The 26,946-nt window shown below is 51.2% G+C and overlaps 3 pseudogenes across 1 annotated transcript in view; 1 reads left to right on the top strand and 2 right to left on the bottom strand.

The window, feature by feature from the left end:
• LOC101395905 (sphingomyelin phosphodiesterase 4-like) overlaps positions 1 to 10,255 on the top strand; it is a 55,161-nt pseudogene extending 44,906 nt beyond the window's left edge.
• The window catches only part of LOC101387609 (cationic amino acid transporter 4-like), a 351,414-nt pseudogene that overhangs the window by 103,506 nt on the left and 220,962 nt on the right, over positions 1 to 26,946 (bottom strand).
• LOC101395653 (tubulin alpha-3 chain-like) overlaps positions 19,450 to 26,946 on the bottom strand; it is a 40,828-nt pseudogene continuing 33,331 nt past the window's right edge. The window contains exon 3 of the transcript XR_015549907.1: positions 19,450 to 26,901. The product of XR_015549907.1 is annotated as a tubulin alpha-3 chain-like (transcript). The remainder of the gene's footprint in view (positions 26,902 to 26,946) is intronic.

Genomic DNA, 26,946 nt, shown 5'->3' with positions numbered 1-26,946 from the left:
CAGTGCCCACGCTGCCCTCCACTTCCTCCAGAGCATCGGCGCGCAACCGTGTTTGTGGTGGGTGGGGTCTGACACCTGCCTGCACGCGGCCTGGCCTGTCTCCTCCTCACCTTTTCCCCCTTCCCTCGCTGGGCAGCACACTTATGTGCAGAGGCGTGGAGGCAGCTGAGTCCCTGGCACCCTCCTGGGGTCGCTGTCCCTGCTGCCTGCTGGACTCCTCAGGGTCGCACAGTTGTGTCCACTTAGTAAGTGGCGGGATGGGCGCTTAGATTCCCTCTCCGTGAAACAGTTCAATCCCACGCACCTGGGCCCTGCTGCAGGCAGCGTTGGCCTGTAACTCTGCAGTCCAAGGCTTCTGTGCACTAGTTTGTTCCTCAGACTTGGCTTTTGTCACTGCCAGATACAGTTCTCGAGGGCTCCCTTAAGAATTAAGAATTAAGGGTTAAAACTGAGAGGGGCAGCCTGCAGTTTGTCCTCTGGGATTCTTGGGAGAAGCAGTGGTTCTCCTCCTGCTGCAGAGTCTTGGCCACCAGTTCCACCAGTCCCACCAGTCTTGGCCCCATTGCTCTGCTGTGTGGACGCTTGGGGTGCAGCCCCCACCACTGCTCTCTTAAAGTGCAGGGTACCCCAAATCTCCATCCTTGGCATCACACGGGAGGAGGGGAGAGTGAGGGGGACTCCATCCTGGACCTCTCATGTTGCAGAGCCCCTGCCCTGCCCTCCTGCTTCCAGAGCAGACTTGCTGCAGTTTCCTGGCCGGTCCACGGGTAGTCGGGGGGGGGGGCTTCTCCCCTGGGGTCCTGGGAGCCTTGCTCAGCCCCTGTGCATGTGGCTTGGTCTTGGAGAGACAGAGGCTGCTTAGCTGCATTGCCTTCTTGTCTGCTCTGACTTCTGAGTCAGTGGAAGCACGGCCACCCTAAGTTTTAGCAGTAGACATGCCAGCCAGGAAGGCCTTCTGGGCTGTCTGTCTCCTGGGAGGATTCTGGGTGCACATGGGGAAGGGGCAGTAGGCTGTCTCTGCCAGGGCAGGGGCCCTTCCCCTTTTCCCCCACCTTTGCTTCCTCTTGGCCAGAACAAGGGGTGGGTGAGAACTGCTCAGAATGACTGGCAGCAGGGGGCGCGACTGTGAAGTCCTGACCAGGTGCCCGGAGACGTCTGCCCTTTGCCTCCTATTGAGGCAGAAAACCTGAGAAAATGGGGAATGTGGGAATCTGGGGAAGATGGCCACAGAGGTCGACTTCATCCGAGGCCCCTTACTGTTTATTCAGACCTGCCCTGCGCTGTATGGGGTCCTTGCCCGTCCCGCATAGTCCTGAGGTCTCTGTCCCTGGTTTAGGGATGCAGGAAGTGCAGCCCCTCGAGGTCCCACAGAGGGTCCGTGGCTGGGCCGGGTCCAGTGTATACTCGCTCCCTGAGGCCCAGGCCCCCACTCCACCCCGGCTTCCTGAGTGGGCCTTCTGGAGGGGCCCGGGGGCAGTCAGGACGGCCACAACCCTGCAGGACGCTGTGGGGCCTACCTTGTGTTCCCGCAGGCAGGGGCAGGGACCCGACGGGGGAACCGTGTGCTCCCTGATCCCTCACTGAGAGCTGCAGCTGAGCCCAGGTCTGGCTGGAGGAAGGCTGGGAAGGGCCGACACCTCGTTGCTGTGCTCCTTCCCGGCCTGCTCTGCGTGTCTCTGGCTGTGCCTGTCTCCTCAGAGTCTGGCATACGTGCTCTGACCTGTCCTCTGTGAAGCCTGGTGGGGCACGCTGCTCGGGCGGGAGGCGTGGCCCTCACAGGCAGGATGTGTGCCGGGCCGGCTCTGGGCTGTGCTTGGCTGAAGGGGCAGCTTCAGCAGGCCTGGACCCTGCAGGGAGGAGGCCTGAGGGCCCTGGGGTGGAGCCAGACAGCATGGCCGCTCAGCTGGTGTCCCCCCTGTCCCAGCCTCAGGGTTCCAGCTGCCTCTGGGTGTGTGTGGCCGCGGCCAGGTTCTCGGGGGCTTCTGACATTGGGACTGATGGCAGGCTCTGTGTGCCTGGAGGGTGGGGGCCCTGGTGAGGTAGAGGCTGGTCCTCCCAGAATTAGAACTGATAGGTGTTTGGGCCCTTTAACCGTTTCTGGAATGTGGGGTGTGGAGGGCATCGGGTGAGTCTGTGCTGCCTTTGGGAACCAGTTCCCAGGCAGAGAGAACCGTTCAGGATGGGACACTGATTGGATCTTAGAGCCAGGAATTGATCACATCATATACCGATTTGGTAAATGTCTCATCAGGACAACCCAGGGAAGTCCAACAAATTGCATATTTTTCTTTCCTGGGCAGAGAGGCCTCCATCTGGAACTGCCTCCTCAAAAGTTTCTTTCAGCCTCAGGCCCTCCAGGCCTTGGTGGCCGGCAGCGTGTCCCAGCGAGGGCCCTGGGCTCCTGGCGGGCTGCAGCGTGCATGCACTGCGTGCACTGCGATCAGGGTCGGGGGAGAGCGGGACTCTCTGGAGGGAGAGTGGGTCTGGCTGACCTCAGGGAGCTAGAGAGGCCTTCAGGCCCCAGCGACATGGAGCAGCCAGCCAGGTGACCTTGAGGGTCTATCTGTCCCCATCCCTCTGTCTGGCAGGTGGAGGAGTGTGCCTGCCTTGGGCCTGGCTGGGGTCTGCCCACCAGGAGGGCAGGGCTCGGTATGGGGGGCTGAGGGGTGTCTCCCGGCCTGAGGCTGCTGGGCTGTGGTTGTTGGATTGTCACTGGCTTGCTTTTGTTTTTGTTGTTTTCTCTCGTCACTTCTGGGCTCGTTCTCACTTTTTTCTCTCTCTCTCTTTCTCTTCTCCTGCGCCCCCTCCCCTCCTCTGCCCTCTGCTCCCCCTCTGCCCCCGCTTCTCTTGGCCTCTCTGTTGTGTTGTCTCTCAGCTGGAGAGACACTACCCACCCAGTGTCTCCAGCACCCTCCACAGCCCTGCCCAGCCCAGCCTCCGGCCCCTCCACGCCTGCCAGGTACTGGCGGCTCTCGTGTTGTTCCCTTCACACCTGCCCGTGGTGTAAGCCACAGAGCTACTGTCAGGGCAGCGGTAAAGCGAGGGTCTGGCAGGATGGCCGGCTGGGGTGATTCAGAGACCAGTTCCAGGCAAAGTGAGGCCCACGCGTGAGGGGGGAGCAGCCTTCAGTCTACCCAGCCCCCAGCTTTGCAGATGAGCCTGGGTCTGGGGTGTGCAGCATGTGGCAGGGAACGAGGCATATGACCCCAGCTGGCTGTGGGGTCACTGAATCCGCCTGGCCAAGCCCTGCCAGCTGAGGTGTCGCAAGTTCTCAGGTGTTGGAGGGCTCTGTGCTCGGTCCTGGTTCGAGGGAGTGAAATGGTGCGGCCTTTGCAGTGGCCTGACTCTCCCGCAGTGCAGGCCTGGTACTCAGGAAATGACGGAGGGTGCGGAGGCCCTCGGACTTGTGGGGGGTACAGTTCTGCCAACCCGAGCATTGCCTGAGGCAGAGGGGCGGGGAGAACACAGGGCTCGGCCCCCAGCCCAGAGAGGCTGTTGATCCCTCGGTGATCCAGGGCCCGGCCTTCTCCTGTGAGCCCGGCCTCTTGTGGACTCGTGGACTCCTCCAGAGGTGGATGGGAGCCGGCAGTGATCTCATGGGGACTGTGGTCTGCTTGGGCAGAAATGACCAGTGTGTGGGCAAACTCGAGGTCAGTGGAGTGGAACTCAGACCTGTGGGGTGTTTCAGGCCAACAACCTTGTAGTTCCTATTCACGAGAGGAGTGCCAGGAATGTCTGGGCAGGAACCACGGGATCGGGCATCTGGAGCCGTGCCCATGGCCAGGGGCCTGTCCAGTCACCCTGGGGCAGGGGGGGCACACAGCACTGACCTTGAGAACAGGGTGAGAAATCACGTTTGCTGGGATGGGATGGTAAGCACAGCACACAGTGGGCTTCCTGCTCAGAAGCAGCAGCTGCCGTGAGGAGGGAAGGGAATGGTCCAGAAGGGCCAGTGTGGGCGGGCCGGGCACAGAAGTGGGTGCCGCTCCGGCCTCTGCTGGGGAGGGTCTCACTTGGCTAAGAGCAGGGTCCCTGGAGAAGCATCTGGCTGCCTCCACCTCCACGGCAGGAGGGCCGAGAGCCCCGGGAGGGGAGTGCAGAGCTCCCGAGAGAACGAGGCCCAGAGAGAAACGCTGCGGGCTTTGGGAAAGGGTCCTTAAAAGGGGAAGGAGGCTGCGTGCAGCTGTGGCCGGAGACTCCCGGGGGGGATTTGGCTCTGGAAGGTGGGGAGCTGGAAGAAAAGAAGTTTGACTTGACAAGCCTAGAGGGAAGATAGCCCGAGAGGGTTCCAGGCTGGTTGCTGGGGGCGTGTTGGGGGAGCCTGGCTCTCCAGCAACACCGCAGCATGGTGGGGGGAGATGGGGCAGAGGTTCCTGTTCCCAAGTTGATGCTCTCACCTCCCCTGACCGGAAGGGGTGGTGGCCAGGGTCGGGGCGAGGGGCCAGGAGTGAGAGAGGGGAAGGCTCCTGGTGGGGAGTCATGGCCTGGCATTGGTGCTCCGCGGTCTTTGATGCCCTTCTCATCTTATTATTATTAAAATATCTCATACTTCTTTCCTCAAAATGATGCAAATTCATTGCACAAAGACTTCAAAATACAGAGAAGCAGAAGAAAATAATCCCCTTGGCCGGAGTTCCATCCCCAGACGTAGTGACCTGTGGGGTGTGTCACCTGGGCCTGTGGAGGCATTTCCATGACAGAGCTGAGTGGATGGGGCCATGGGCAGTGGCAGGGCCGGGGCTCGGTGCCCAGCAGGCGGCCTCCTCTGCTTGGGCCCGTGAGAGGCCTGCTGCGCCTGGGTGTGCCGGGAGGGGTGGCTTTCGCTAGCCTCAGCTGGTGGAAAGGTGGGGGTTGCCGCAGGAGGAGGAGCTGGGGAGTGGTTCACCTGAAAGGGAAGGCGTGGGCCCCAGTGAGCTGTCTGCACTTGCCCGGGAGGTGGGCGGGAGACCCCAGGTCCAAATCACAGTGGGATGCTGGCCTGCCCTGCCCCCCGCTCCTCCTCCTCCGAGTAGGCAGGAGGTGGGGACCCTGAGGACCCAGATGGGCAGCAGTAATCTGAGTCACCCACAGAGGGTGCAGGAAAGGGGTCTGCAGCCTGCAGGGAAGCACCTGGCAGATGTGTCTGTCTTAGGGAGCCGTCCCAGGGCCCATGGCAGGTGCTGGGCAGAGCACTTAGCCGCTTTGAGCTGGTCTCCATCAGACCCAGCAGTTACACCCAGTGGGGTGTGGCATGTTGGCCGGGTGAAGGCATGGGTGGCGCCCTGGTGGCGGGCCCACTGCCTTTCCGGCCCACCTCATGTCAGGGAAGCAGAGAGATGGGCCCAGGCTCAGTGGGGTCAGACTGGGGGCCGGGCAGAGCACTGTGGGCACCAGGAGCCTCCCCCAGACCCTCCTGGGTCCTGAGGCCACTCCCTCCTCCACCTTAGGAGTCGTTCACGCCCACCGAGGAGCGCGTGCTGGTGGGGCGCCTGCTGCTGAAGCGCCTGCGTGCCTTCTCCCCCAGCCTGAAGGCCGAGCAGCGCTCTCCCTCTGCTCACTCCCACGCCGCCAGCCCCCTGGAGGGATTCAGACGGTGGGTACGGGGCTGTGTGCAGGGCCTCTGTCCCCAGCCTGCCACCTCCTTGTCCTATGCACATGTGTCCCCCACAGTGACCTCTGCCTGGGGGTGTGTGAGGCCCTGCAGGGTGGGGCAGGTGGGAAATCACCTTGACCCACCTGGGTCTGTCTCCTCACCCCCACCCAGGCCCCCAGAGTCTCGGCTCCAGAGAGGGTAGGGGCCGCCCGGCTGCTTCTCCGGCTGCCATGGCCTTTCCCTCCAGGCCTGCCCCCTTCAGTGGGAATAGCCAGGCTGGCTGGGCAGAGGCCCGTCTTGCTGCTCCATCTTGTCCCTCTTCCCCAGCCCTGAGCAGATAGGGGAGCTCTGGTTGACAGTGTCCCTGGAGCACCCAGGAAAGCCAGCGGGCTGGAAGCGCCTCCACAGCAGGTGCTGAGTTGTCACTGGAGACCGCGCTCTGCGCTGCTCCCTCTCCTCCCCCTGTCAGGAGAAGGCTGGAGTGGTGGCCTGACTCCCAGGCCCAGTGCCAGCAGAGTGGGCGACTTGTGTGGGGCGAGCCAAGCTGAGGTGCGCACGGGAGCCACGCTGGATCAGCCACGTGTGTGCTGTGTGTCCTTGGGACGTTTTCTAACCTCTCTGAACCTTGGTTTTTCCCTCTGAAGAATGGGGCTGAAATAGGAGGCCTCAACCCCAGGGGGTGCCCGGCACGCCCCCTGGCAGAGCCGACTCTTGCAAACAGGAGGTGACCCTCTCCTCTCCCCATGCAGGGCTGCCGCCCCCAGGTTCGTCCAGCAGAAGCTCTACCTCTTCCTGCAGCACTGCTTGGGCCACTGGCCCCTGGATGCATTGTTCAGAGCCGTGAGCGTCGGCCCTGTCGCACCTTCGCCTTTGCCCTCCGTGTGCCCTGATGAGGGAGGTCCTGTGGGGTGGACGTGGGAGGGAATCGGCTGTTCCCTCTCAGAGTCCATGGGTAGAGACCAGAACCAGGTGGCAGAGCTGAAGCCCCGTGGTTAGGGACGCGCCCCTGCTCACCTGAGCTCCCAGGAACCGGCTCCAGGCCACACGAGGATTTGAACCAAAGCCCCAGCCCATAGCCCACCTGAGTGCCAGCCCCTGGGCCCTCCGGGCACACACGTGTCTCCCCAGGTCCTGGAGATGAGGCTGAGCTACCTGCAGCCCTGGTGCACGGTGGCGGGGTGACAGTCTGAGCCTGGCTGCTCCCCTCCTTTCCCTGGTAGTACGGGGGCCCGGGGCGGCGGGTGTGCCCGGTGGGAGGGGAAGCAGAGCTCTGAGCTGTGGCTCCCTGCTGACCCTGGTGGTGGCATCAGGAGGCGATCTCGGTCCCCGTCACACTGTCGTCTTAGCGGGCTCTGTTAGGCCTTGGTCTCTCACTTCCTCCTGGGTGGGAGCTCCACGCCGCACGGTCAGCCCCCGCAGAAACCTTTTGAGGCGCTCGGGAAGCCTGTCAGGGCAGCTGGGTGTTTTGTGCCCTTGGAAGCTGAAGCCAGCGTTGGGTCCTGCCTTGCAGGCGAGCAGCTGTTCCTGGAGCCCGAGCGTGTCACCCCACCGCCAGCACCGCCTCTTCATGGCCCCACGTTCACCAGCAGCTTCCTGTCGTCGTGGCCACCGGCCGTCACTGACACCTCCTCCAAGGTGAAGAGCCACGTCTACGGCCTGGAGGGCAGGGACTGCAAGGACACCCCGATGTTCGGGCCGAGGTCCAGACGCTGGTGAGTGAGTCGGGGCTCTGCCTGGCCACTGGGCGTCCTGAGGCTCTGGGACAGCGCCAGGGCAGAGCCGTGCGTCTTGGAAAGGAGAAGCGGAAGGCTGGGGGTCCAGGAGACACTGCTCCACCCCCTCCCCTTTTGTTCAGCAAAGTCTGATTTATTCTGATAGCAAAGGCAGTGTTTGTTGGGAATTTTCCACACTTAGAATACGCATCTCAGTCTTTAAAAATCCTCGTCATGTGGAAGCCGCCCCTCCTGGCCCTCTCCGCCGGTCTGTTGGTGGCTGGGTGCCGTGAGTGATGGATGATGCGCCCCGGAGCCGGCTGACCTGCCCGTCTGCCCCGCCCGTCTGCCCCGCAGGTCTCGTGCCTGGCTCAGCTCCTCACGCAGGCCTGGCAGACCACCAAGTCCATCTCTGACTGGTGTGCGGAGTGCAGCCAGCCGCCCCTTTCTGTTGTGCCTGGGCTTCTGCCCCGTGGACATGGACGGCTCCTCCCCGGCCGATGACCTGGACGAAGTGGGTCAGGACAGTGTCCGCAGACGGCTGAGCACCTGGAGAAGGCCCTGGAGTGCCTGTGCCAGATGTTCCAAGTGTGAGCCATGGAGCTCTCCCCGCCCGGGGTTTGGTCCTGCGGCGCTCACCCCCTCCCCGGCCGGGACCAGCCACATACCAGGACCTGGTGCGGTTCCCACCACACGGTATGCCTGGGCTCATCTCGTGGGAGGTGCAGGCCCATACCTGCAGTGTCATGTCTGAGTCCCCTCGTTGTCACTGTTAGAGGCCCGGGGATGAGCACCAGTCTTCCCCCCTCCCCTTTGAAACTGAAAGAGGTGGTGAGAAGCGGCCACTGCCTCCCGAGAGGCCTTTCTCTCTGACAGCTCAGGGAGGCCCAGCTCGCCCAGCACACGCTTGCCTTGGGGACAACTCAGGATGAGAATGGAAAGAAGCAGCTCCCAGACTGCACTGTGGGTGAGGACGGACTTATCCTCATGCCCCTGGGGCGGTACCAGGTAAGGCTACGTCCTGGAGGGGTCTGGCTTTGCACGCAGCATGGCCGTTGGTCCCACTGACCTGTCCTGGTCTCCCCATCACCCCCACAGGAGACACATCTCCTCTGAGTTGTTGGCAGAGATGTATTTTCTGGATTGCACCCATGGCCCGGGTTTCACCTGGGGACGACTCTCCTGCTGCTTCTAGATCATCAAGGGGCTGCGCAGGTTTGACACTGAGGACCAGGGGGACAGGGAGCTGCAGCCCATCCAGAGCTGTGAGATCGCTGGCCTGGTCCGCCTGCTCTTCCGGCTGTCCTCCGCCATCAACCGCAGGGTGAGCATGGGCGGGAGGGCTGACCCCCGTCTCCCCGTCCCCTTCCCATCCTGCAGCCTTGGCTAGAGCCCCGGGGGAGAGTGCAGCCCCTGCCTGTGCCCACTCCCCCTGCCTCTGTGTGTGCTCCAGTTTGCAGGCCAGATGGCAGCCCTGTGTTCCCGGGCTGACTTCCTCGGCAGCCTTTGTCGCTACCACCTCACAGAGCCTGGGCTCGGGGACAGGCGCCTGCTGAGCCCTGTGCAGTGGGGTCACACGGCCAGCCGTGCCCCGGGCCCCAGGCTCAGCCTGCGCTTCCTGGGCAGCTACCGGACGCTGCTGTCCCTGCTGCTGCCTTCTTTGTGGCCTCTGTCTCCTGCATCGGGCCCCTGCCCTGCACCCTCCTCCTCGTGCTGGGCTACCTCCTCTATGCCATGGCCATGACGCTGCTGACTGAGCGGGCAAGCTGCACCAGCTCTGACCGCGGGCTGGCCATGTCCCCTGGCAAGTCAGTGGGATGGCCACATGGCCCCTCCCTTGCACCTGGAAGGCCACCTCCGAGCCTGAGCCCAGTCACCTTTGAGCTTCTAGGGGACGTTTTCCTACAGTTATGGAACCTTCCAGAATAACTGAAATGAGAAGGTCACAGCGTCAAAGGGTCACGAGTCACCTGGCCGCCAGGCCCTCCCTCCTCCCCTCAGCTGGAGGCCCTGCAGTGCGGTGGCTCTCAAGGCCTTTCTCTTCTTTAGCCATTTGAGGGTTTAGCTGTGTGAAGCTCAGCAGTCAGTGCATCCTCGGGAGGGCCTTTGGCCTCTGTCCTCACTGTCCTTGCGGTGGGCAGTGTGTGGTGTGAGTCTCCTGTCCCCGGGTGACACCAGGACAGTAGCTCAGCCTCCGGCTCCAGGGAAGAATCAAAGACCCTAAAAGAGATTGCTGAGTAAATTAGACGGTGGTTCTCTGATTCCTAATTTTAAGGCTAAATTTTGCCACATTTGGCAAAGCAGGGTCATTCTCCAGCGGGGGTGTTCTCCCAGTGATTCCAAGGCTGGGCCGTATGATTCCCTTTTGAGGAGAAAAGATCCTCTAGGAGCACAGGTGCTCGGAGGACAGTGCTCCACCTCTGGCTCCCTTCCAGCCCCCAAGCCAGTGAGCCCGTGGCTCAGCGGCCGCCCAGCACCCCCACCTCGTCCGGGGGCTCTGGTCCCCGTGGGCGGAGGGGATGCGGTGGGGCCGCTGGAGCTGGGCGTCTGGTCTACAACCAAAGACGGTCCCAAGCGTTGTTTGTATCTTCAATAAAATCCAGTGCTCAAAGACGCAGTGACCTTTTGAGGACACTTGAATGTTCACACCACACAACAGTTACACTTTCACTGTCAGAAATCATCCCCCGAGGTCGCCAGCACCTCCCTTCACGCACAGATGACGCACCGGAGAGAACAACATCTCAACGGTGGTTTTAAGCCAAGCCTGCTTTGTTCTTAAGTTTTCCAACTGTAAATGTGGGGCTTTGTATTTTGACGTAAACTCAAAACAATGGCATTTTGGGGCCTGTGACCAAAAATCAGACCAGATTTGTAACCGACCACAGATGTGAATAAACCCGTTCTTGCTCCTGAGTCTTGGCGATGTCTGGGCTCAGCCTGCAGTGCGGTCACCTACACGGTCACCTGACCACTTGGGGATGGCAGAGACCGCTGGTTACACTGTCCTCACCCAGAGGAACAGCGGGTTCATTTACGGTGGTGACAGGCCAAGGTGGGTGTAACGCTGAAGTGGCTGGGAGCGAGCGGGCCCCAGGAGCTGGGGGAAGTGGGCCCAGAGTGGGCCTCGGGCAGCACAGGCCCGGAGCTGGGCTGAGCCAGAGGCTTTTGCCTTCTCCTCCTCAGCAGGTCAGAGTTGGCCTCCATGTGAAAAGCTGACGATCCTGGGACATGCGCTGCATTTTCTGTGGCTCCAGAAGCTCAGAGGGTCGTGTGCGCAGCTGGGGACTGAGCTGCACCGACCAGCCCCACGTGAGCGTCTCACCAGGAGTGTTCTGTTCTGGCCTGAGGATCCGTGTCCCCCTTTCCCTGGGCAGGGCAGGTTCTTTCGTCAGATCAGAGGGAAGTAAGATACCATAGTTTCTACAAGTTCAACGTGAACAGATGACAGGCTTTTGTCACAAGCTTTCAAGAGAAGGGCTGTGAACACACTTTGCGAGATGATGGTCTGGAGTCAGACAGCAATGGCACTGTTTCCCCATGATACCCCCAATGACATACACTCCTGCCCACAAGGATGGGGTGTCCCCATTGACCCTCCATCTCTCTCCATGGCTTCACTTGCCTCCCACACACCACTCTCATTCACATTTCTCTTGTGCTCCTTTTTCTGGACCTGAAAACACTCTCCAGCACCCTAAAAAGCAAAACTGAAATGTTCCACTTCACCCACACATCCATTAACTGTGAAACAGCTGTGCTGGGGACACAGAGGGAACAGGCAGGACCACCCACTGCCCCGGGACCTCGTGATACAGAGCCCAGAAGTCATAAAGAGAAAAGAAGAATGGTGAGGTCAAGGAGAGGACAGGGTCCAGTGGTCGGGGGCCTGGGAGGCAGTATCTGGGGGAAAGCAGACTGCATATGGGAAGGACAGCCCACCGCCCACAGTGGCTGGTGACCAGGGAGGCAGGAGCAGAGTGGGCGGCTGGGGCACCAGTTGCTTCCAGGTGAGGGCGATGGGGACCTGACCTTCACAATGATCCCAAGTTCAAGTTTGCAAAGGGCTCTCACTGTAGAGTTGAGAAAGGAATGGGGGCCAAGAGCAGAGGCAGAAGTACAGTAGACAGGATGCTCAGGGGGCTGGGCATGGTCTTCGGGAGGAGTCTTGGAGTCACAGCAGCTGGGGGGACAGGGGGACACATCGAGGAGGAAACAGACATCCAAGGGGAGAGGCTGCTGGCCCAGTTCAGGGGAGGTCAGGTGGGGACGGGAAACCTTGCCGTGCCATTCTCTTCCCCTCTCCCGGGAGCCTCAGGAGTGTTTGTGCCCTCTGCCTCCATCTCCTCCGTTCCCACTCACGCCTCGACTTTCCGCCATCTGGCCGCCACTCTGACCGCTGCCAAAGGGCCAAATCCAGACGCCTCTCAGACCACATGGTCCCGTGCCTTCTGGCAGCACTGGTCGCGGGATCCACAGCTCCATGGTTCTCCTGAGGCTCCGTTCCAGCGACTCACCAGCCCCTCAGGCTATGCTGTTCCTTGGCATTTATCTAGTGGCATCTGGTAATATGCTGAGCATGCTGTGTTCTATAGAACGTCGCCTGGAAAGCTCTGAGTCTGTGCCTCTGAAATCTTCCTCGTTAAGATCTACGTTCCAGGCAACCCAGGAAGGTGGGTGAAGCCAGCTGTCTGCCTCAAGTGGCCCCCAAACAGCTGGGCACTGATTTCCTGTGCCCCTCTTTCCAGGTGAAAGGAATGCTGTTTTCACCACACACAGCCCCGTGCTCACTGCTGAGATGCACAGTCCTCTGGTCCTCAGGCCAGGTCTCTGAAGGTCTGCTTGGTCCCCCTGCCTCCTCAGCCAGCTGACTTCCGCCCATTCAGTCAGCACCTCCTCACCCTCCCTCCACCTCCCACCCACCTACCCCTCCTCCCAGGTTGGATTTAGTGCCCCCCTCTGTACTTACCTCAGACTCCACAAATAAAAGCAGAGAGGTACTTCTTTACCACTGCTTGGTGCTGGGCCCTTCAAGATGCTGAATAAACTTATTCTACCTGTTACGTACACATCCAGCTCCTAACCTCTCAGGAACCAACATATGAACTACTTGGGTAAATTCATTTGTACATGAACAGACAAGGATTGGGACAGGGACAGGGCTCTTCAGCCTAATGTTGAACAAAAATCATTGGGGAAAAACATGGTCACTGCCTTGGAAGGGACCTGTCCAATATTCAGATGTAGAGCTAGGTATGAGAGTGAAACCTATAAAACTGTTAGGAGAAAACGTAGGAGGCAATCTTCATAACCTTGCATCAGTCAATGGTTTTTTAGATACGACATCAAAAGTATAACTGACAACAGAAAAAATAGATAAATCGGATTTCATCAAAATTAAAAATCTTTGTACTGCAAATGATACTATCAAGAAAGTGAAAAGACAACCTACGGAATGGGAGAAAATATTTGCAACTCATTTATTTGATAAGGTGCTTGTATCTAGACTATACAAAGAATACTTACAATTCAACAATAAAAAGGTAAATAACCCAAATTAAAAATGAGTGAAGTGTTTGAATAGACATTTCTCCAAAGAAGATATACAAATGGCCAATAAGCACATGAAAAGATACTCAGCATCTCTACTCATTAGGGAAATGCAAATAAAAACCACAATAAGATATTACTTCACAATCACTGGGATGACCACAATCAAAAAGACATACAATAACGAGAGTTGGTGACGTGGAGAAATCAGAACCCTCACACATTGCTGGTGGCAATGTACAATGATGCAACAGTGTTTTGGCAATTCCTCAGAAAGAAAAACATATGGCCCAGCAATTCTGCTCTTAGGTATATACCCCAGGGAACTGAAAACATATGTCCACACAAAAAACTTGTACACAAAGGTTCATGGCAGCATTATTCATGATAGCCCCAAAGTGGAAGAAACCCAAATGTCCACCAACTGATGAATGGATAAATAAAAACTGGTATGGAGTGATGTCAGCATCATGGCGGAGTGAGCTTTCCCATAAACTCTTCCCCCAATAAGATACAACAAAAGAGACAGTCACAGACTAAGAGCAGACTCCTACATGGCAAAAAGGAAGATTGGAAAGATCCACACTGCTGCACATCTGAGAGTGGATGTGCTGCGGCCCCCAGAGAAGTGGGGAGAGGTAAGGAGAAATCCTCTCCCTCCCCATGAAATCAGCGATCTCGGACCACATGGCTCCCAGAGAGGGGGAAGGGGCGGCCTTCTGTGGGGAAACCGTAGCTCTTCAGGCTCTCTCAGCCAGTGGGAAACTCCCACACAGAGGACTCAGAACTGCTGCAGGGATGCCATCAACATCTGAGCACCCCAGGAGAGCGGATAATGAGGGGCAAGCGAGAAGCCCCCCACTCCAGGGACCCAGTGGGCAAAAGAGAGAGCCCCGGGGCCAGCCCGGTGGCACAAGCGGTTAAGTGAGCGCCCTCCGCTGTGGCGGCCTGGGGTTCACCGGTTCAGATCCCAGGCGTGCACCGACACACTACTTGTCAAGCCATGCTGTGTTGGCATCCCACATAAAGTGGAGGAGGATGGGCATGGATGTTAGCCCAGGGCAAGTCTTCCTCAGCAAAAAGAGGAGGATTGGCAGATGTTAGCTCAGGGCTGATCTTCCTCACAAACAAAAAAGGAGAGAGAGACAGCCCCCCCACCCCGCATGCCCAACACTGCAGCTCAGCCGACCAGACCAGACAGAGTGGCCAGGCCAATCACAGGGAGCAGCTGGGGGAGAGTGCAGGGAACTCAGATTACACAGTCCTTAACCCCCACACAGTGGCAGCAGGTGGAAACTGCAACCAGATATTTCCAGGATGAGGAAAAACAAAGCGAATACAGGAACCACAATGCAAAGGTACATGAAATAACCAGACCAGAAGGAAAATGACAAGCAACCAGAAACCAACCCTGAAGGCACAGAAATCCATAAGCTAAATGACACAGATTTCAAAATAACTATCATAAAAAAACTCAAGGAAATACAAGATAACACAGACAAACAATTCAATGAGATAAGGAGTTTCTTCACAAAAGAGATTGAAATCATAAAGAAAAACCAATCAGTACTGATGGAGATGAAGAACACAATGGAGGAGATAAAGGAGAATCTGGAATCTTTAAAGAACAGAGCTGACAATATGGAGGAAAGAATTAGAATTATAGAGGATAGGAATACAGATATGCTCCAGATGGAAGAGAAGAGAGAACTAAGACTAAAAAGAAATGAAGAAAGTCTCCAAGAAATATCCGACTCTATTAGGAAATGTAACATAAGAATGATAGGTATTCCTGAGGGAGAAGAGAGGGAAAAAGGAACAGAGAGCGTATTCAAGGAAATAATAGCTGAGAACTTCCCACATCTGGGGAAGGAGCAGGAAATACCAGTAAGTGAAGCCAATAGGTTGCCTAAATACATCAACAGGCAAAGGCCTACTCCACGGCATATAGTGGTAAGGCTGGCTAAAGTCAATGACAAAGAAACAATATTAAGGGCAGCTAGTCAAAAACAAAAAATAACATACAAAGGAACTCCCATCAGGCTCTCTGTGGATTTCTCAACTGAAACTTTACAGGTTAGGAGAAACTGGAATGATATATTCAAAATACTGAAAGGCAAAAACTTTTAGCCAAGAATATTCTATCCAGCAAAAATATCCTTCAAATATGAAGGAGAAATAGTAACTTTCCCAGATAAACAAAAGCTAAGAGAGTACATGGCCATGAGACCCCCACTACAAGAAATGCTCAAGAAGACCCTCAGGCCTGAAAAAAAGAAGAGAAAGGGAATACAAAGCTTGGACCAAGGAGAAAAATAGGTAGACAAAGTCAGAAAAATAGTAGATCTTTACCTGAATAGGTTAGCAACCACTTAAATACCAAAATCAAAGATCAAAGGAAGGAAATCACCAAAAATAAATATAATCTCATCACTGTAAACACACACCTACAACATAAGATAGAATAAGTTGTAACAAGAATGACTTAGAAGGGGAAGAGGAAAGAGATTGAATTGTCTTAGTATAAGGAAATAAGAGGCCATCAGATAATGGACTATCTCATACATAAGATTTTTTATATAAACCTCAAGGTAACCACTAAACAAATAATCAAAACAAAATCACATATGACAAACAAAGAGAAAACTAGAAGAGTCATAAGACAGAACAACCAAACTAAATTGGCAGTCGGAAACACATGGGACAAGAAACAAAGGAAATACAAAAGAACCAGAAAATAAGTGACAAAACAGCAACATTAAGCCCTCATATATCAATAATTACCCTAAATGTAAATGGATTGAACTTTTCAATCAAAAGATACAGAGTGGCAGGATGGATTAAAAAGCAAGACCCAACAATATGCTACCTCCAGGAAACACATCTCAGCTCTAGAGACAAGCACAGGCTCAGAGTGAAAGGATGGAAGACAATACTCCAAGCTAATGGCAAACAAAAGAAAGCAGGTGTTGCCATACTCATATCAAAGTAGACTTCAAGATAAAACAGGTTAAGAGAGAAAAAGAAGGGCAATATATAATGATAAAAGCGACACTCCACCAAGAAGACATATCAATTATAAATATATATACACCCAACACAGGAGCACCAAAGTACATAAAGCAACTATTAAGAAACCTAAAGGGAGATATTAACAACAACACAATAACAGTAGTGGATCCTAATACCCCACTTACACCAATGTATAGATCATCCAGACAAAAAGTCAATAAAGAAACAGTGGACTTAAATGAAAAACTGGACGAGATGGACCTAGTAGACATATACAGAGCACTCCACCCCAAAACAGCTGACTACACATTCTTCCCAAGCGCGCATGGAACATTCTCAGGGATAGACCATACGTTGGGAAACAAAGCAAGCCTCAATAAATTTAAGAAGACTGAAATCATAAGCATCTTTTCAAACTATAATGCTATGAAACTGGAAATCAACTATGAGAAAAAAACTGGGAAAGTGACAAAGATTTGGAGATTAAACAACATGCTACTGAACAATGAATGGATCATTGATGAAATTAAAGGAGAAATCAAGAAATATCTGGAAACAAACGAAAATGAAAATATACCATACCAAATCATATGGGATGCAGCAAAAGCAGTCCTGAGAGGGAAACTCATAGCAGATACAAGCCCACCTTAACAAACAAGAAAAAGCCCAAATAAGCAACCTTAAATTACACCTAACAGAATTAGAAAAAGAAGAACAAACAAAGCCCAAAGTCAGCAGAAGGGGAAAAATAATAAAAATCAGAGCAGAAATAAATGAAATTGAGACAAAAACAAAACAAAACAAAACAGTAGAAAGGACTAATGAAACAAAGAGTTGGTTCTTTGAGAAGATAAACAAAATAGACAAACCCTTAGCCAGACTTACTAAGAAAAAAAGAGAAAAGGCTCAAATAAATAAAATTAGAAATGAAAGAGGAGAAATTACAATGGGTACTATGGAAATGCAAAGGATTAGAAGAGAATACTATGAGACATTATATGCCAACAAATTGGACAATCTAGAAGAAATGGATAAATTCTTAGACTCATACAACCTCCCAAAACTGAACCAAGAAGAAATGGAGAATCTGAATAGACCAATCACAAGTAAAGAGATTGAAATAGTAATCAAAAACCTCCCCAAAAATAAAAGTCCAGGACCAGATGGCTTCTCCAGTGAATTTTATCAAACATTCAAAGAAGATTTAATACCCATCCTTCTCAAGCTACTCCAAAAAATAGAGGAAGATGGAACACTTCCTAACTCATTCTATGAGGCCAACATCACCCTGATACCAAAGCCAGACAAAGACAATACAAAGAAGGAAAATTACAGGCCAATATCACTGATGAACATAGATGCAAAAATCCTCAACAAAATATTGGCTAACCAAATACAGCAATACATTAAAAAGATCATATACCATGATCAAGTGGGATTTAAACCAGGGACGCAGGAGTGGTTCAACATCCGCAAATCAATCAACATGATACACCACATCAACAAAACAAAGAATAAAAACCACATGGTCATCTCAATACATGCAGAGAAGGCATTTGACAAGATACAACATCCATTTATGATAAAAACTCTTAACAAAATGGGTATAGAAGGAAAGTACCTCAACATAATAAAGGCTATTTATGACAAACCCACAGCCAACATCATACTCAATGGGGAAAGGCTGAAAGCCATTCCCCTGAGAACAGGAACAAGACAAGACTGCCCACTCTCGCCACTCTTATCCAACATAGTACTGGAGGTTTTGGCCAGAGCAATTAGGCAAGAAAAAGGAATAAAAGGAATCCAAATAGGCAACGAAGAAGTGAAACTCTCACTATTTGCAGACAACATGATTTTATATATAGAAAACCGTAAAGAATCCATTGGGAAACTATTAGAAATAATCAACGACTACAGCAAAGTCTCAGGGTACAAAATCAAGCTACAAAAATCAGTTGCATTTCTGTATGCTAATAATAAACTAACAGAAAGAGAGCTAAAAAAAATAATACCATTTACAATTGCATCAAAAAGGATAAAATATCTAGGAATAAATCTTACCAAGGAGGTGAAAGACCTATATAATGAAAACTACAAGACATTATTGAAAGAAATTGATGATGACATAAAGAAATGGAAAGACATCCCATGCACATGGATTGTAAGAATAAACATCGTTAAAATGTCTATATTACCTAAAGCAATCTACAGATTCAGTGCAATCCCAATCAGAATCCCAATGACATTCTTCACAGAAGTAGAAAAAAGAATACTAAAATTCATATGGGGCAACAAAAGACGCTGAATAGCTAAAGCAATCCTAATAAAAAAGAACAAAGCTGGAGGCATCACAATCCCTGACTTCAAAACATACTACAAAGCAATAGTAATCAAAACAGCATGGTACTGGTACAAAAACAGACACACAGATCAATGGAACAGATTTGAAAGCCCAGAAATAAAACCACACATATACGGACAGCTGATTTTTGACAAAGGAGCTAAGAACATACAATGGAGAAAGGAAAGTCTCTTCAATAAATGGTGTTGGGAAAACTGGACAGCCACATGCAAAAGAATGAAAGTGGACCATCTGCTATCACCATTCACAAAAATTAACTCAAAATGGATCAAAGACCTGAAGGTGAGACCTGAAACTATAAAACTCATAGAAGAAAATATAGGCAACACACTATTTGACATTGGTCATAAAGGAATCTTTTCAGATGCCATGCCTACCTAGACTAGGGAAACTAAAGAGAAAATAAGCAAGTGGGACTTTATCAAATTAAAGATCTTCTACAAGACAAATGAAACCAGAATCTAAATGAACAGACAAAACACCAGCTGGGAGATAATATTTGCAAAACATATATCTGACAAGGGGTTAATCTCCATATATATATATAAAGATCTCACACAACTGAACAACAAAAAGCAAACAACCTGGTCAAAAAATGGGCAGAGGAAATGAATAGACACTTCTCCAAAGAAGATATACAGATGGCCATAGACACATGAAAAGATGTCCAACATCACTAACCATCAGGGAAATGCAAATCTAAACAACACTAAGATATCACCTCACGCCTGTTAGAATGGCTATAATCACCAAGACAAAAAACAACAAATGTTGGAGAGGATGTAGAGAAACAGGAACCCTCATACATAGCTGGCGGGAATGCAAACTGGTGCAGCCTCTACGGAAAACAGTTATGGAGATTCCTCAAAAAATTAAAAATAGAAATACCCTATGATCCACCTATCCCATTACTAGGAATCTATCCAATGAACCTGAAATCAACAATCCAAAGAGGCTTATGCACCCCTATGTTCATTGCAGCATTATTCACTATAGCCAAGAAGTGGAAGCAACCCAAGTGTCCCTCGACTGATGATTGGATCAAGAAGATGTGGTATATATATACAATGGAATACTACTCAACCATAACAAAAGACAAAATCGTCCCATTTGCAACAACATGGATTGAACTGGAGGGTATTATGTTAGGTGAAAAAAGCCAGAAAGAGAAAGACAAACACTGTATAATCTCACTCATATGTGGAATATAAACCAACACATGGAGAGGGAAAACTGTATTGTGGTTACCAGGGGCAATGGGGGTGGGGGGTGGGCACAAGGGGTGAAGGGAGACATGTATATGGTGATGGACAAACAAAAATGTACAAACAAAAAATTTCACAATGTTATAAACTGTTAAAACATCAATAAAAAAAACAACAAAAAAACAAAACTGGTATGGACCTATGATGGAATATTATTTGGCCATAAAAAGGAATGGAGTACGGATAGGTGCTACAACACAGGTAAACTTGAAAACATTATGCTAAATGAAAGAAGCCATTCACAAAAGACCACATATTATGAGAGTCTGTTTATATGAAATGTCCAGAATAGGCAAATCCACGGAGACAGAAAGTGGACCAGTGGTTGCTTAAGACTGGGGCAAGAAAGGTGAATGGGGACTGGCTGTTAATGGGGTACAGGGTTTCTTTTGGATGGGACAAAAATGTTCAAAAATTAGATTGTGGTGATATTTGCACAACTCTGTGAATATACTAAAAAACACTGAATTCTCTTTAAATGGATGAATTGTATGGTATGTGAATTCTATTTCACTAAAGCTATTTTCTTAAATTATGGAATGTGTCAAATCCTGGGGTGTTTTACCTCCGGGAACGTATTCTGAGAACTTCCTTTTACAGGAATCTGGGAGGGTTATTCTTTTTTTTTTTTTAATTTTTTTTAAAATTTATTTATTTTTCCCCCAAAGCCCCGGTAGATAGTTGTATGTCATAGTTGCACATCCTTCTAGTTGCTGTATGTGGGACGTGGCCTCAGCATGGCCCGAGAAGCGGTGCGTTGGTGCACGCCCGGGATCCGAACCTGAGCCGCCAGCAGTGGAGCGCGCGCACTCAACCCCCAAGTCACGGGGCTGGCCCTGGGAGGGTTATTCTTACTTCATTCACCAAATCTCCTGGTCCCCAGTGAGTGCTGGGATATAAAGGTGAACAAACACATACTCGACGTCTGACCGCCGGGAGTTGAGAGTCAGAAAGGTCAACGTGAACGTGAAACTTTGATAAACGCTCCCAAAATAAGTCCAGTGGAGCAATAATAGGAAGACCTGACCCCACCACGGAGGTCAGGGAGCCTGTTTTTCCAGAAGACTGACTGATCCAAGGTCTGAAGGCAGAGCAGGGCTCACTTCTCTGACGGGGGGGAATGTGTTTCAGGTAGAAGATGCAGCACAAGGAGGCCCAGGAGGGAGTGCGGGGAGAGGATGGGGCGGAGAGGGTGAGAGGAAGCCTGGAGCGAGGCGAGGGCCAGAGAGGAGCTGGCTCATGCAGACCCTTAAAGCCCACGGTGACAGTTTGGTGTCCATCCTCAGAGTGTCAGCAAGTCCTTAACAGTTTTATACGAGGGGGGTGAATGCGACCTGATGTCACTTTGAGGAGGTCACTCTGCCTGTCCACTCCTTCCTGGGGCCTTCTGTGGCCTGGGTGGGCCACAGCGTCTCAGCCACCCCATTACAAGCAGCAGATGACGTGCCCCAAGGAGCACCCAGGCAGCCAGGGCAGCAGCAGCAGCAGCAGGAAGCAGCCGTGGTGGAGGGGGGACACCTGCTTCTAATTTCTGGGAATTTTTATGTCTTTCTCATGAACACAAACAGCCTTTTGAATACTTTTGAGGATATTACTATATTTATTTCTGAGTCTTTTTCTGATTGCTCTATTAACTCTGTTTCTTCAGGTGTTAGTGCTTTTTATTGCATTTCTGCTTTCATGGTGAGTTTCCTCAAATGCAGGATGATTCACTGTCTCTGTGTCTGAGGACCCTCATTCGTTGGTGGATGCAGCTCGCTGACAGTGACTGTGGGGGAGAAGGCAGGTTCTAACAATGTTAGAAAGGTCGTGTAGTTTGCAGTAGGGGTTCACCAGCTACCAGGGCACTTCCGGCCTCTCCAGCCCCAGAGCCTGGTATCTGCTTCATCCTGAGAGCAGATGTCACTGTCGTCTGCTGCTCGGCCCAATCCAAAACTGGCCAAGCCACTAGAAGAGCATGTCCTGGTGAGTCACCCAGTGATGGCCCCTGAGCCTCTCCTGGCACCTTTATCCCCCAGGACACACCCTCCACTTCTACGGGAGTTCTCTCCTGCACCCACCTTGGATAAGGTTCCCTCCAGACTCATTTCTCTGTAAAGGCGGCCCTGTCTGCTTTCCCTCTTTCAGGATTTTCTCACAGTTTCTAGCATCCTGATGGCACTTTCTCACTTTCCAGTGCACTGACAGTTTAGTAAAGTTCACTCTTTTTTCTTCAGCCACTCCAAGAGATTTTGATTGATAGGATAGGCAGATGCCATAGTAAACATATTCTAAATTGCCCTTAATGATGTAGAAAGAAGTTTAAAATGTTGTGGATCTTCCAGATCTGCAGGACATCGCATGGCACCAAACAGAAAAAGTTCTGCTAGGGGCCAGCCCAGTGGCGCAAGCAGTTAAGTGTGCATGCTCCACTTTGATGGCCCAGGGTTCGCAGGTTTGGATCCCGGGCACGGACTGACGCACCACTTATCAAGCCATGCTGTGGCGGCGTCCCATATAAAGTGGAGGAAGATGGGCACGGATGTTAGCCCAGGGCCAATCTTCCTCAGTAAAAAGAGAAGGATTGGTATTGGATGTTAGCTCAGGGCTGATCTTTCTCAAAAAAAAAGAAAAGAAAAAAGAAAAAGTTCTGCTAAAAATAGCAAGTTCCACAGGAGCTATCCTGGTGCTCTTGCATGGACAGGGTTTCTTTGCAACATTTAACTTTACTATTTTCCAGGATAAAACTGTTGATTCCATGTCAATACACCAAGAACACAGGCTCACAATGGAGACCGTGTGTAGCTGCTTGAACAGATTCAAATTATTGTTTGAGAGAGAGAAAAAAGCCTCTTTCTACCTGCATTAGCCACACACACATTAGTCTTTTGTGTCATCAAGAATATAACTCAATCTCCTAAAATACATATGTATTAATAGAACAAATTTACCCTCTTCCTATATGGTACCTAAAGCATTTTGTCTTGTATTTTTAGCATAAATTAATACCTGCATCCTAGGAGACTGTGACTCAGGTAACCAGATAATTTATCATCCAAATGAGAACACTCTGAGAATAAAAGTGGATGCTACTCATCGTGACTCCCAGAAAACAAGCATAAACTGGGACCGTTTCAGAGAAACCAGGATGGACAGTCGCCCTGAACAAGACCCAGTGCCTTTCCAATGTCTGGTGAAGAGTCTGCCGTGTGTGTTACACATTCGTTCCTCCCAATTGCCTTTCCACCAGTGTGATTGGGAGATGAAGGGAGAGCAAACGATTCTGTACAGGGCCAGAGCAGGAAACGTGAAAATGTGCTCTCGGTTACAGTCCTACTAAATCTCATGGGGGGATATTCTTATAATTGGAATTATCTACTTATTTAAATGAAAGAATGTCAAATGGGAAAACTGTCTCCATCTTTTTAGTCGTATCTCAGGGTTGCAACACAAAGGCCGCTTTCTCACCTTCATTCCTTTGTATCATGTAAGAGTTGAGAGTTCTTGTACATTATCTCATTGAGTCCTTGACAGGAATTCATCAAGGCAAGTGTTGTTACATTTCCAATTTACTGAACAGGGAAAACAATGTGCAGAGAAGTAAGGGTTTTTTAAATAATCTGATGGGAAAACATATATTATTGTTGTGCATAGTCTCATTTCTCTGAGGTTTTAGTGCATTTTTTTTCACGTCAATTCATCCTTTCTTTTTTGTGAATTGTCTATGAACGTCCTTGCCCATGTTTTTCTATTAGGATGTCCATTTTTCTTACTTTTCTCTGATGTTTAATTTTTTATCAGAGAGATAAATATATCTAATTTAAAAGTCCAATAGTGCTCTCAGGATTGTGGGGAAACTAGCAGTGTCCTCCCTATTCTTCCTCTCTCAACTCCATCTGGCTTCCTAGAGGTGATCCTTTCAACTCTTTCATCTGTTTCTTCTGATATTTATCTTCTTATTTCTAAATAATATTCTTTAATTTCTACTTCTTCCTTGATTACTCTGAATGTTATATACTGACTTCTTCTGATGGAACATAAGAAATCAGCACTTGTACAAAACACCCACCTGCCTGGCCGCACACACAAATCCTTCTCCCTTCTCCCAGCCCAGCTGTGTCATGATTTCTGATTACGTTGATATTTAATGTTGATCTTACGACTTTGGAAACACTGCTCACTCATGGGATATACAGTATAGCACAATTATATTTCCCTTCTGGTACAACATTTTGTTCTTCCAGGAGTGAGTAATTGGCCAATCTGTTCATATGCTTCATTTTCTATGTCCTGTTACTGATTATTCCCAAGCCCTCTGACGAGGCTGAAGGCTCCTCTCACTGGGTCGTCTACTGGTTCCATTTCTTCCCCCTTTTGATCCTCCCACCCAATCGGCCGACCTGGTCTTCAGGCCCATCGCACAGCTGCTGCGCTGGGACTTCCCTCCACCACTACCCTGTGAACTCTTGTCATCTCTCCCCGTGTTGGCTTCCTTGTTTCCCAGATTGTATATCTGTTTCTTGGTTTTTTGCCCTTGTTTCCTAATTTTAATGTTGCATATCCTTCAGTAGCATCCCAAGAAAAGTGGACAAAAAGTAAAATTTTGAAACTTGGTATGTCTGAAAATGTCTTCATTTTACCCGCCCTATTGATTAATAGTTTAGCTGGATATAGAATTGTGACCTGGAAATCAATGTCCCTCAGAATCAGGAAGGCTGTGCTCCATTTTCTTCTAACTTCCAGTATGACTGTTCATATGTTCAACGCCATGCTGTTTTCTCATTCTCTGTGTGCATGCTGATCTTTTCTCTCTGGAAGCTTTTAGAACCATGCATCAGCCAGGCTATTGTCAGGACAAAAGAAGTCATTTTATGTATGAAGAAAGCACTCTGTGAAGCTTCTGGAAAACCCAGAAATGGTGGCTGCTTTCATGGAAACAGAAGACACACAGGTCCCCTCTGGTGACCTTGGAGAAGGCTCGGTTCACCCTGCAGGCTCTGAGCCCTTCTTCATGTGAGGCAGGGTGCAGGAGAGCAGGGTGCTGGTTTCCAGACAAGGAAAACAGGGAAAGAGGAGGCCCGGAGTCGGCCACCCTGGCTAGGTCCTGAGCTGCCTGAAGGGCTGTGTCCCAGCAACTGTGACATGTGATAGGTGCCCAGGTGACAGGACTGTCTTCTTCTGAAAAGGGACACTGCTTTGGATTCTTTGAAGGTTATTTTCTCCATAGGCTTCAACAAAATGGGGATTAATTTCTGTGGCTGAAACCTTTTCCACCCAGACAGATTCAGAGTACACAACTGAGGTGGTATCAGGAGGGAAGGTCATGCCCCCTGCTTTCCCAGTAAACGAGCCAGCCTGTGCAGAGCCGGGGAACAGGCACACTGTCAGAGGTCCTGGGACTGCTGCCACCACTGCACTGTGTATGTGTTAAGTAGGAGGAAGGGGGTGACGTTCTAGGGCTGAGACTAAAGTGGGGGCATTTCAAGTTTCAGATCCAAGGGACATGACCAGAGGTTTTAGCAGCAGCACGCAGGGTCAGCTGGAGCCCAGGTCAGCAAACCTTGTCTGTAAAGGGTGAGACACTACATATTCTAGGCTGGGAGGGCCACGCGGTCTGTTACAGCTCCTCAGTTCTGTCTTTGCAGCAAAAGCTGCCACAACAAGATGCCAATGAGCAGGTGTGGCTGTGTTCACACACAACTTATTACAGAACCAGGCGGCTGGTCCACCCACCATGCTGACCCCTGAGCTAGAGGAGGAGGACCAGAGGAGGAAGGCCTAGTTCAGAACCACCACAGCAGGCCCAGCAGAAGCAGTGAGGGTCTGAGCTAGCAGAGGAGGCCTGAACAGGCTCAGGGAAGCACATCCTGAGGGAGAGAATCCACAGGGTTCAGTGACCGAGACTTGGACAAAGCTGGAGAGCGACAGCAAGGTTTCCGTCCTGTGCCCCATGGAAGGTGGGGACAAACTGTGGCCTGAGGCAAACTCAGGCCAGAATTTCCAGGCTTCCCAAGAGAGAAATAAAGATGTTGCCATTTTCTCCACAAAAAGATTCATGATAGTTTTTCTTTAAATCTAACACTGCACAGGACATTTAAATTGGATGTAGTTTCTACATACTATGGAATGAAGTAAGAGTTAGTGACAGCAATCAGCTGATAGTAATTCCCCAATTTCAAATATCCACATAAATTACCAAAATGCCCTGATAATGCCGACATTTCTCAGTCCAACCTTCATTTCCCACACTAATTCTACCAGCCAGAAAAGGGAACAAAAATCCTTCAAACAATTTTCTATTCTGTTAAAAAAAACACATCTACCACAGATCTATAGTGTGATGACTCAGGAAGGAAGTTCAAAAGATGCCACTGAAGGGGCTGGCCCGCTGGCGTAGCAGTTAAGTCCATGCGCTCTGCTTCAGCGGCCCAGGGTTTGCAGGTTTGGATCCTGTGCTCCGCTTATCAAGCCATGCTGTGGCAGGTGTCCCACATATAAAGTAGAGGAAGATGGGCACAGATGTTAGCCCAGGGCCAATCTTCCTCAGCAAAAGGAGGAGGATTGGGACAGATGTTAGCTCAGGGCTAATCTTCCTCACCAAAAAAAAAAAAAAAAAAGATGTCACTGAATAAATGATCACTCTGGTTCCCTAAGTTATGACCAAGAGCTTAGTTGCCAGGGAACAGGGGAATTCTCTGCAAAGGGCAGCGTTCTATTGCAGGGTCTGCTGCTGGCTAACAGGTAGACCCCCTCCACACCACCCAGTCCTACCTTAAAACCAGTCGGGCACCAATCCACAAACTGGATGGTGCACTTGGTCTTAATGGTGGCGATGACCACATTGACGTCTTTAGGGACCACGTCCCCCCTGTACAACATGCAGCAGGCCATGTACTTGCCATGGCGAGGGTCGCACTTGACATCTGGTTGGCCGGCTCGAAGTAGGCACTGGTGATCTCAACCACGGACAGCTGCTCGTGGTAGGCCTTCTTGGCTGAGATGACCGGGGCGTAGGTGGCCAGGGGGAAGTGGATGCGGGGGTACGGGACCAGGTTGGAATTCCGTCAAGTCCACGCTCAGGGCCCCATCGAATTGCAGGGAGGCCGTGATGGAGGACACTATCTGCCTGATCAGACAGTAGAGGTTGGTGTACGTGGGCCGCTTGATATCCAGGTTGCGCCAACATATGTCGTAGATGGCTTCGTTGTCCACCATGAAGGCACAGTCAGAATGTTCCAGGGTTGTGTGGGTGGTCAGGATGGAGTTGTAGGGCTCCACCATGGCCGTGGAAATCTTGGGGGCTGGGTAAATGGCAAATTCGAGCTTGGACTTCTTGCCATAGTCCACCGAGAGGCGCTCCATGAGCAGAGACGCAAAGCCAGAGCCAGTGCCACCCCCAAAGCTGTGGAAGATGAGGAAGCCCTGCAGCCCCGTGCACAGATCCGCCTGAGAGAAAGCAGAGAACGTGAGCCAACACCTGCAGAAGCCACA

This window comes from Ceratotherium simum, chromosome 35 (genome assembly GCF_057802395.1).
Source record: "Ceratotherium simum simum isolate JZ-2026a chromosome 35, ASM5780239v1, whole genome shotgun sequence".
In the NCBI taxonomy this organism is placed as follows: domain Eukaryota; kingdom Metazoa; phylum Chordata; class Mammalia; order Perissodactyla; family Rhinocerotidae; genus Ceratotherium; species Ceratotherium simum.
Note: the sequence above shows the minus strand (reverse complement) of the source record. Positions and strands in the feature narration are given on the sequence as shown.